This window comes from Pseudorca crassidens, chromosome 12 (assembly GCF_039906515.1).
Source record: "Pseudorca crassidens isolate mPseCra1 chromosome 12, mPseCra1.hap1, whole genome shotgun sequence".
NCBI classification, from domain to species: Eukaryota; Metazoa; Chordata; class Mammalia; order Artiodactyla; family Delphinidae; genus Pseudorca; species Pseudorca crassidens.
This window is the reverse complement of record NC_090307.1, coordinates 13,374,639-13,384,465: the sequence shown is the minus strand read 5'-3', so window position 1 is coordinate 13,384,465 and position 9,827 is coordinate 13,374,639. Positions and strand designations below refer to the sequence as shown.

Below are 9,827 nucleotides of genomic sequence, written 5' to 3'. Positions count from 1 at the left end.
ATGAATTTGGTAAAGTTGCAGGATACTAAATGCACAGAAATCTCTTGCATTCCTATATACTAATGATGAAAAATCTGAAAGAGAAATTAAGGAAACACTCCCATTTACCATTGCAACAAAAAGAATAAAATACCTAGGAATAAACCTACTTAGGGAGACAAAAAACTTGTATGCAGAAAACTATAAGACACTGATGAAAGAAATTAAAGATGATACCAACAGATGGAGAGATATACCACGTTCTTGGATTGGAAGAATCATATTGTGAAAATGACTCTACTACCCAAAGCAATCTACAGATTCAATACAATCCCTATCAAATTACCAATGGCATTTTTTACAGAACTAGAACAAAAAATCTTAAAATTAGTATGGAGACACAAAAGACCCTGAATAGCCAAAGCAGTCTTGACGGAAAAGAGCAGAGCTGGAGGAATCAGACTCCCTGACTTCAGACTGTAGCTTCAGACAAAGCTACAGTAATCAAGACAATATGGTACTGGCACAAAAACAGAAATATAGATCAATGGAACAAGATAGTAAGCCCAGAGATAAACCCACGAAACTATGCTCAGCTAATCTATGACAAAGCAGGCAAGGATATACAATGGAGAAAAGACAGTCTCTTCAATAAGTGGTGCTGGGAAAACTGGACAGCTACAAGTAAAAGAATGAAATTAGAACACTTCCTAACACCATACACAAAAATAAACTCAAAATGGATTAGAGACCTAAATGTAAGACTGGACACTATAAAACTCTTAGAGGAAAACATAGGAAGAACACTCTTTGACCTAAATCACAGCAAGATCTTTTATGATCCACCTCCTAGAGTAATGGAAATGAAAACAAAAATAAACAAATGGGACCTAATGAAACTTAAAACCTTTTGCATAGCAAATGAAACCATAAACAAGATGAAAAGACAACCCTTAGAATGGGAGAAAATATTTGCAAACGAATCAACAAAGGATTAATCTCCAAAATATATAAATAGCGCATGCAGCTCAATATTAAAAAAGCAAACAACCCAATCCAAAAATGAGCAGAAGACCTAAATAGACATTTCTCCAAAGAAGGCATACAGATGGCCAAGAAGCACATGAAAAGCTGCTTAACTTCACTAATTATTAGAGAAATGCAAATCAAAACTACAATGAGGTATCACCTCACATCAGTTAGGACGGGCATCATCAGAAAATCTACAAACAACAAATGCTGGAGAGGGTGTGGAGAAAGGGGAACCCTCTTTCACTTTACTGGGAATGTAAATTGATACAGCCACTATGGAGAACAGTATGGAGGTTCCTTAAAAAACTAAAACTAGAATTACCATATGATCCAGCAATCCCACTACTGGGCATATACCCAGAGAAAAGCATAATTCGAAAAGACACATGCACCCCAATGTTCATTGCAGCACTATTTACAATAGCCAGGTCATGGAAGCAACCTAAATGCCCATTGACAGACGAATGGATAAAGAAGATGTGGTACATATATACAATGGAATATTACTCAGCCATAAAAAGGAACGAAATTGGGTCATTTGTTGAGATGTGGATGGATCTAGAGACTGTCATACAGAGTGAAGTAAGTCAGAAAGAGAAGAACAAATATCGTATATTAACGCATATATGTGGAACCTAGAAAAATGGTACAGATAAACCGGTTTGCAGGGAAGAAATAGAGACACAGATGTAGAGAACAAACATATGGACCCCAAGCGGGGAAAGCGGCGGGGGGTGGTGGGGGTGGGGGTGTGATGAATTGGGAGATTGGGATTGACATGTATACACTGATGTGTATAAAATTGATGACTAATAAGAACCTGCTGTATAAAAAATAAAATTCAAAAATTCGAAAAAAAGATGCATTCATATCGCCTAGCATTGTAATAATTTTACTCATTGCTGTTATAGTGTTGGTATTTCAATGTAGGACTGTGCTACCACTTATTTACCTGTTTTGCAGTTGATGGACATTAGGGCTGATCCCAGGCTTTGGCATTGTGAACTGCTGCTGCTATCAGCATCCTTGTCTGTGTCTCCTGGTGCACTGGGGGGATGTTCTAGATTCTGTGAGCTGAACTTACTTTGTGCTAATGAGATTTCTACCCACTTGTGACCATAAAAGGGAAAACTGATAAAGACCCTGGAGTTTGGAAATCTGAAGCTGTGGATCTCGTTGTCGTGGATTGACTCCTATTCATGAGAAATTTATATTTCAAAGGACTGAAAACCCAGCAGTTTTCTTAAATGTCAGAATAATCCCACTGTTATTTAAATACATTAAAAATTCTTTTAAATGGCAAGAAGCAGCCTTGAGAGCCTTCTTATTTCAAATTAATATCATCTAAATGTGAAGACCTCTGCTTTGTGACTAACAAAAACATTTGCCAATATTCCAATTTAGACAATTTTGCTTTCAGCCAAAAATCAGAAGTTTTTTGAGCTGGGAGAGATTTTTTAGAGACACTGGTTCAACTCCTTCATTTCATAAATCAATAACTGACACCTTCTTGAAGGTCAAATGCCTTCCCAAGGTCATAGTTAACTAGTTAGTATAGCACCAGGACCATAATGAGGACTTTCTGACTTCCAAACTTATATATTATTAAATTCCCCCAAATATTACATGAAGCCACCTTTCAAACTATGGAATGTGTAGAAGACTGAGAATGTTATTCTGCCATTGTCACCATCATTATATTTGACTATTAATATACCTACCTGAGCGTGATCCCCTCTGCCTGATTTTCCTGGCATCCCATTTTTACTAGAGGTATGGTAAGATTATACATATGCTATGGCACTGGTGCAGTGGTCGTTTTTTTGGTAATATTTTGATCCATCTGGCAGCAGATGGTTGTAAATTATAAACTTCCTGAAAGTCACAGCTCTGTGTTTACCATAACCATCCATTACTGGCTACAGAACAGAGGAGCACTAGAGATGGTACCTCTCTGCAAACTCTACCACTGTGATTCCCAAATGCCAAGCCTGAGATGTAGTACTGGCTTGAGATGGGATTTTTCTTGATCTGGGGTAAGGCGAGAAAAACAAAACAGTAAAAAGTTTTTCATAAAATTAATTTTGTTCAATTTAAAGGGAACCTTTTATGCTGAGATTTGTCTTTCCTACTTTTTCTGCATTAAATGTATTTTTATGGTAGTTATAGTTTAAAATGTTTTTGAGGGCAGTGCTTACAACTGTTTTATTCACTATCATACACTCAATTCCTAGCATAGTGCTTGACATAAAACAGAGACTCAAAAATATTTAGATGAGTGAGTAAAAAGTAAATAACCTTAGTTTGGACATCAGTTTTTTCGGGGAGGCAGGACAGGGGGAAGGATTTTACTAATCCCTGAAATCTAGAGGTCTGATAAATTTCAGATTGTCACTATTGCGTAGCGATACAAGACATCTAGTGTACTGGATGGAGTGTCCCCCCCAAAATTGGCATCTACCTGGAATGCCAGAATATGACCTTATTTGGAAATAGGGTCTTTGCAGATTCAATCAAGTTAAGGTGAGATCATAATGGATTAGAGTGGGCCCTGATCCAAAGACTGGAATCCTTATAAGAAGAGGGATATTTGGACACAGAGACACAGGGAGAAGGCCTTGTGATCTCAGACACCAGAGGAAGAGATTGCAGTAATGCAGCTCCAAGATAAGGAATGCTGGCAACTACCAGAAACTGGACCAGGCAAGAAAGGATCCCTGCACCCAACCCTCAGCCTTCGGAGGGAGCATGGTCCTGCCAACACCTTGATTTTGGACTTCAGCCTCTAGACTTGGAGAAAATAAATTTCTGTTGTTTGAGCCATCCAGTTCATGGTACTTTGTTATGGAAGCCCTAAGAAACAAATATATCTAGGAGTCCAGCCCAGTGGATTTGGTGGGAAATAGAGGGGAAAAGAGCAGGATTTCTAGGGGTTAAGTGTGTCTCCTACAATCTATTTTGGGGCAAAAAAGAGAATTCCCACGCCGATTCTTCAGGGTGTAATTAATGACTATAAGTATAGGGGAGTCATCTGGAGGATACTTTTCTATTTTTAGTCATGGAAGATTCAGGGGGAAATGCTTTGGGATGATGTAGGAAGGTTATTTGTTAGACATGAATCTTGATGGAAAGAGGTATTAGGCACTTGTTAGAACCCAAAATGGATTTCTAAAAGCTGGGCATAAGTCAGTTTTTACAATTAATATATTTTAAATGTATTAATATTATAGGAGCCCAATATTTAAAACAATTTTATGGTGAATTCATATAAGAGAAAGAACAAAGAAATATTTATAGCCTAATATATAATTTACATACCTAGATTTTCTTTTGTTTTAAAATTAATTAATTTTAATTTTTGGCTGCATTGGGTCTTCTTTGCTGAGTGCAGGCTTTCTCTAGTTGCAGAGAGCAGGGGCTACTCTTTGTTGCAGTGGCGGGCTTCTCATTGTGGTTGCTTCTCTTGTTGCAGAGCATGGGCTCTAGGCGCGCGGGCTTCAGTAGTTGTGGCTCATGGGCTCAACAGCTGTGGCTCGCGGGTTCTAGAGCACAGGCTCAGTAGTTGTGGCACACGGGCTTAGTTGCTACGCGGCATGTGGGATCTTCCTGGACCAGGGATCGAACCTGTATTCCCTGCATTGGCAGGTGGATTCTTAACCACTGCACCACCAGGGAAGTCCCTAGCTAGATTTTCATATATCCCATTTGCCTGAAACAAGAACCATCTATACGAAAGAAGAAAGTAGGTCAATTTTAACTAAAGCTTAAAAAAAAATGACAATGCCTATATGTAAGCTTTCTTAGGGCAAGTATTTTTGTCTCTACTATTCACTGAGTGTAAATGGTGCCTACATATAAAAGCTTAATAAATACTTGTTGAATGAATGTTCCAGGTAATTTATATTGTTACTGGAAGTGGTGGGATTACATGGCCTCTATTTTTTGGTCTAATACTTCATTGCTGTGATGACAAACACATCTCGTTTATTTCTGTGAGGCAGGATGTGAGGAATGAGAAAGAGACAAAGAATTACAGGATAAAAAAGTGTGCACTAAAATCTGAAGAGTTATCAAGCCATATCTATAAAATAGACTACCTAAAATGATAGTGGTAATCTAAGCTCTTGATAGAGTTCAGATGATAAGTTTGTGAGGGAAGGGAGAGGACTTAGAGAGCTGAGACGGTCTCATCCTGTCAGTGAGTAGGGAACATATGAATTCTGTTTGGCCACCTGGGGCCCATTTAGTGCACTAGAGTACTAATTTGCTAAATGGGTCCCTCATAGTAAAAATGAATGAGTAAATAGTGAGCAATTTAGGGATGGTAAACCACTAGTAGCTCAAGGGATATAGAAATGTGAAACTATAATTATATTCCTTGCTCATAATGTACTAACTAAATGTATTACATTGTATATTGCATCTTTCTGAGTTTATTTCTGGACACAGCTGAGCCCTTTACAATTCAGACTGAAACCAATCCTGCTATCAATTCATGCCTCCATTAAAATTCCAACTGCTTATATTAGAAAAAAAATTCCAAAGATGGTTTCTTTTATCTTGGATCTAAGGATGCAAACAGGATTAACCTAGATGCAAAACACAGCAAGTCAGTTATAAATCACATGGCATAAAATAAACTGTGGCAGTAAATTGAAAATTATGTTCTCTTTTTCTATACTTAGCTGTGAAAATATTTTAACAAGTTGGCTCAGGGTTTGCAACTTTTACATCTGTTGTTTCTTTTCGGGATTATCTCTTAGCATTTGAAGATGTGGTTCTTTTAAAAGTGTGGCTAGTCAGAAATGTGGTATCAGATTGTACATTTGGAACATTTTAAAGGATGGGGGGCATTTGTGAGTTATGTGGTTTCAAGATAGTGGCCTATTCCCCACTCTACTTTTAAGTAGGAGAAGCTGCAATTTCATGGGTGTCTAGAAAACATTTGTCCTTAACTGAAATCCTTTTCTTATTCAGAGAAATTGTACGGCGTGGGTTGGCTCGGACGGTCTGGATGATGTTCCATGATACCAGCAAACTCCAAGTACAAGTTTCATTGCCCTTATCATTGTCTATTATTAAAACTCTGAGGTTCCAGTTGATCTGGTGTTCAGGGGACTGTCTATTTTTATGAACTCTCATTTCTTTCTCTCTCTCCTCTCAGCCCCAAGTTTAGTGACTTTACTGAAGGTGTTTGGAGGTGGAACCAGGGATGGAGCACACTGTGGATCCTTGGTCTTCTGCTCCCCCCTAAGCTCTGATTTCTATTATTTTGGATACAATGGAATATGACATGTTTTAGATTATAGACACTATGCCTGAAATAGTTTCTCTGTGTAAAAATTATAATCTGCATTCTCCCCCTGCCCACAAAAAAAGGACCCACGGTTTTTTTGTTTTTTTTTTCTCGGTACGCGGGCCTCTCACTGTTGTAGCCTCTCCCGTTGCGGAGCGCAGGCTCCAGACGCGAAGGCTCAGCGGCCATAGCTCACGGGTCCAGCTGCTCCGCGGCATGTGGGATCTTCCGGACCGGGGCACAAACCCGGGCACGAACCCGTGTCCCCTGCATCGGCAGGCGTACTCTCAACCACTGCGCCACCAGGGGAGACCGGACCCACTGTTTTTTGAGGCTGGAATGTACTTCCTTTTTCTTCATGTTGAGATACTTGAACATAATTCATTATTCCCTTTCTCCTCCTAATTTAGTAATCCCTCATACCAAGTCTGGCAGGTGTGTATGAAGACTCTTCAACCCCTCCCCACTCCAATACTCTGTATACTGAATTCTCTGACCAATGCTTTTGCTTTACGTTTTCCCCCTTGGAGGAGGCTTTTTGGTTACAAATAACGTCAAGGGGTAAATACAGTTCCTAGAGGATAAAAAGGCGAGAGTTGTGGTGATCGTGTAAAACTAAACAAGACTCAGAGCTTATTGAGACAGCGCTATGATTTCTTAGGATGCAAATGGACATTGGGCCAATGGTGACAGAATTTCTGATTAGAACAAACTTCCCTTGAGTTTGTTACATTAGCTAAATAAAAATAACTCTAGAAAGCAGATATATGAGAATTAATATATACTTCTTTTTTTTTTTTCGGGAAAGCAGCCTCAGAAGAGGTGGTTTTTCTTTATTGGGAACTCAGATGATCAGAGGTCCTCTGTCTCCAGTGAAATACTGAGGCTGAAGGAACATGCCACAGCACACTCGGTTGCATCCTGTGCTCTCTCCCAAGGTAGAGGGAAACCACAAACACCCACCCTCTAGCCCTCCCCGCTGCCACTCTTAAGGACTTTCCCCAGTACCTCCCAAAAGATGACGCCCACACACACAAAGTTAGGCCTGGCAAAAAGCCAAGCATAGAAAGCCTCAGTAACTCTTCTTGGTGGAACCGAAGCCAGAGAAGCCCATCACAGCTGTCATCTCACCTTCCTCCTCCAATGTCAAGTCCTCCTCCACCCTCCTTTTCTTCTCCTTCTGTTTCTCTTTCTTGTAGGTTTTGGCCTTTTCCTCCTCTTCTCTGAGTTCCTTCATCCTTTCCTCAAAGTCATAATCCTTCTGCTTCTCTTCCATCTCCTTCTTGTTGACTTCAAAACGTTTCTTTGAAGTCATTCCAAGTGGAATGACTCACGCATAGACATGCCCAGGTTTCGCTGATGTTTCTTTCCATTACTGTGATCCAGGAAGTTGATGGAGTCTTTCACCACACAGTCACAGACATTGCAATAGTATCCTCCCATCTCAGACTGTGGGGTGGTCTTGGTAATGACGATTGTCTTCCCAAGTTTGGATTCCAGGTCCACCTTGGAGTCCCGATGCTGGAGAAGCTCTCGCGTGACTGGCTGCACTGGTTTTCCATCCTTCTTTTCTCTCTCTTTCGTGAGCTTCTTCTCGGCGAGCTTCTCATATTCATCTTTGTCCCACTTTCGGCGAAAGTCCAAGTTTTTTGTCCCACTGCCCGATGCCATCTTCACTGCGAAGTGAATCTATATTTCTTAATATAGAAAAAATTAAAGAGGTTTATAGGAAATCAGCTAAGGAACTAAAAAATATAAAGAAATGTAAATAGTCCGTGTTTTGGTGCTGAAATTTAACATAGTCTTTGTTTTTTAACCTTATTAAAGTAAGGCTAAATTAAAATACTGTTCATTTCTAGAATAGTTTGTGCTACTCAAGGTACATATGGATTAGGCAGCTGAAATTCATTTTCAAGATCATTACCTCTTTCTCTGCCTCTTTACTTTCTTTCAGAGACTTAGCCTTCAGCAAGTACTCAGCTTCATTTGTTCCAGAAAATTTCATCCAAAGTGAGGTCTCTATTGTTGGACTCCCTAGACTAGGTCAGTTCTCTTGTTTTATTTTTGCTTCCTCCATGGCACCCAGTATTCTCCCCTCGTCCACATCCCTCTCACTTGTTGAACCTCTTTCTTGCTAATCTATAAGCTCTGTGAAGGCAAGGACAGTGTCTGATTTATTCAATTGCTGTAACAGAGTACCTGGCATATAATATGTTTATAATTATTTGTTAAATTAATTGACTTGACTATCTTATGTCTCTTGGAAGAACTTGCATTCTTCCTAATTTTAAAAATGTAACTCTGTGCTGTTGATTGAATTGAAATGGAATAAACATTTGTTTCATGAGACCAAGAGGTAATACTTCAAAAGAAAAATATAAAAAATCATTTTCAGGAATTTCAAAAATCAAGATAAATATATATTTTTTGGTCCTGTAACTTCCTCCATTCCTCTTCAATGAAACTGTGTAGATAACCCAAGTACAACTTTCCCTGCCCTTACTAGTTTCTGTTATTTCAGGTACAAGTTCCAGTTTCTCTGTTTCTCTCTCCTTCCTCTTTCCTCAAACCCCTCACCCCCAATTCACCCTCAAGTTTAGTAACTTTGTTGAAGTTGAGGCAGGCCCTGGATAGTATAAAGTTGAAAAAGTCTCAAATGTGAAAATCCAGATTTCTAAAACAATGTGGGGGAATATTAATTAAATTAAAAATTTTACTAAATTCTTTTAAATAGTATGCTATTCTAATCTAGCCTACAATATTGTTTCAACTGACAAGAAAGTGCAACTTTTCAGACCACGAATAACATTGTAGCCGTAGAGTATAACTTTTTCTGAATGTTGAAAGAAGAAACAAGGGAAGGCGTTAAGAGAGAACATACAGGACCAGCCCATCTCATATCCCACCGTGTCTCCATTCCAGCGTTTCCTCTACTTTCCATCGCTTTCTGTGTCATTAAGTTACTTCAAACCTTCAGACCAACAGGGAAAAATGAGATCTCAGCCCTTTGCCTTTTTCCTTCTCAGATGTAGGAACTGGAGGATCGGGTCGGGGCTGCACGATTTCCACTAAGCACGTTCAATGGGTGGTGGAGGTGAAGACCAAAGGCTGGGGACCTTTGTACCGTTTAGAGTCCCTTCAAAGCCCTCTCTTTCAATTAGCCGGGAAAACGAAAGTCTTCTGGGAAGCGGGAGTGGGCGGGCTAAGTACAAGTTAATGAACAAGAACATTCCCGGGCACGGAGTTCAACAGCAGAGGGCAGAATACCCACTGTCCAGGGCACACGGCTGGCTGAAAGGAGGGGCATAGTTTAAGGATCTCTGGGGCTTGTAGTTCACCACGTTTCCTTCAGACATGCCCGTCCGCGCACTGGAACTACAACTCCCAAGGTGCACCGCGCGCATCTGTCGTCTCTGCCTCCCCCTCTCTGAGGCTCGCGCCGGAACCTCCTGGGAAACTGCCCCCCCAGCCCCGCCCTCGTACGCCGTCCCGTTTGTTTACCCTGAAGCCCCGCCTCACC

At 40.1% G+C, this 9,827-nt stretch overlaps 1 pseudogene; it reads right to left on the bottom strand.

The window, feature by feature from the left end:
* Nucleotides 1-6,991: 6,991 nt before the first annotated feature.
* On the bottom strand, nt 6,992-9,675 carry LOC137203225 (zinc finger matrin-type protein 2 pseudogene; annotated as a pseudogene).
* Nucleotides 9,676-9,827: the final 152 nt, after the last annotated feature.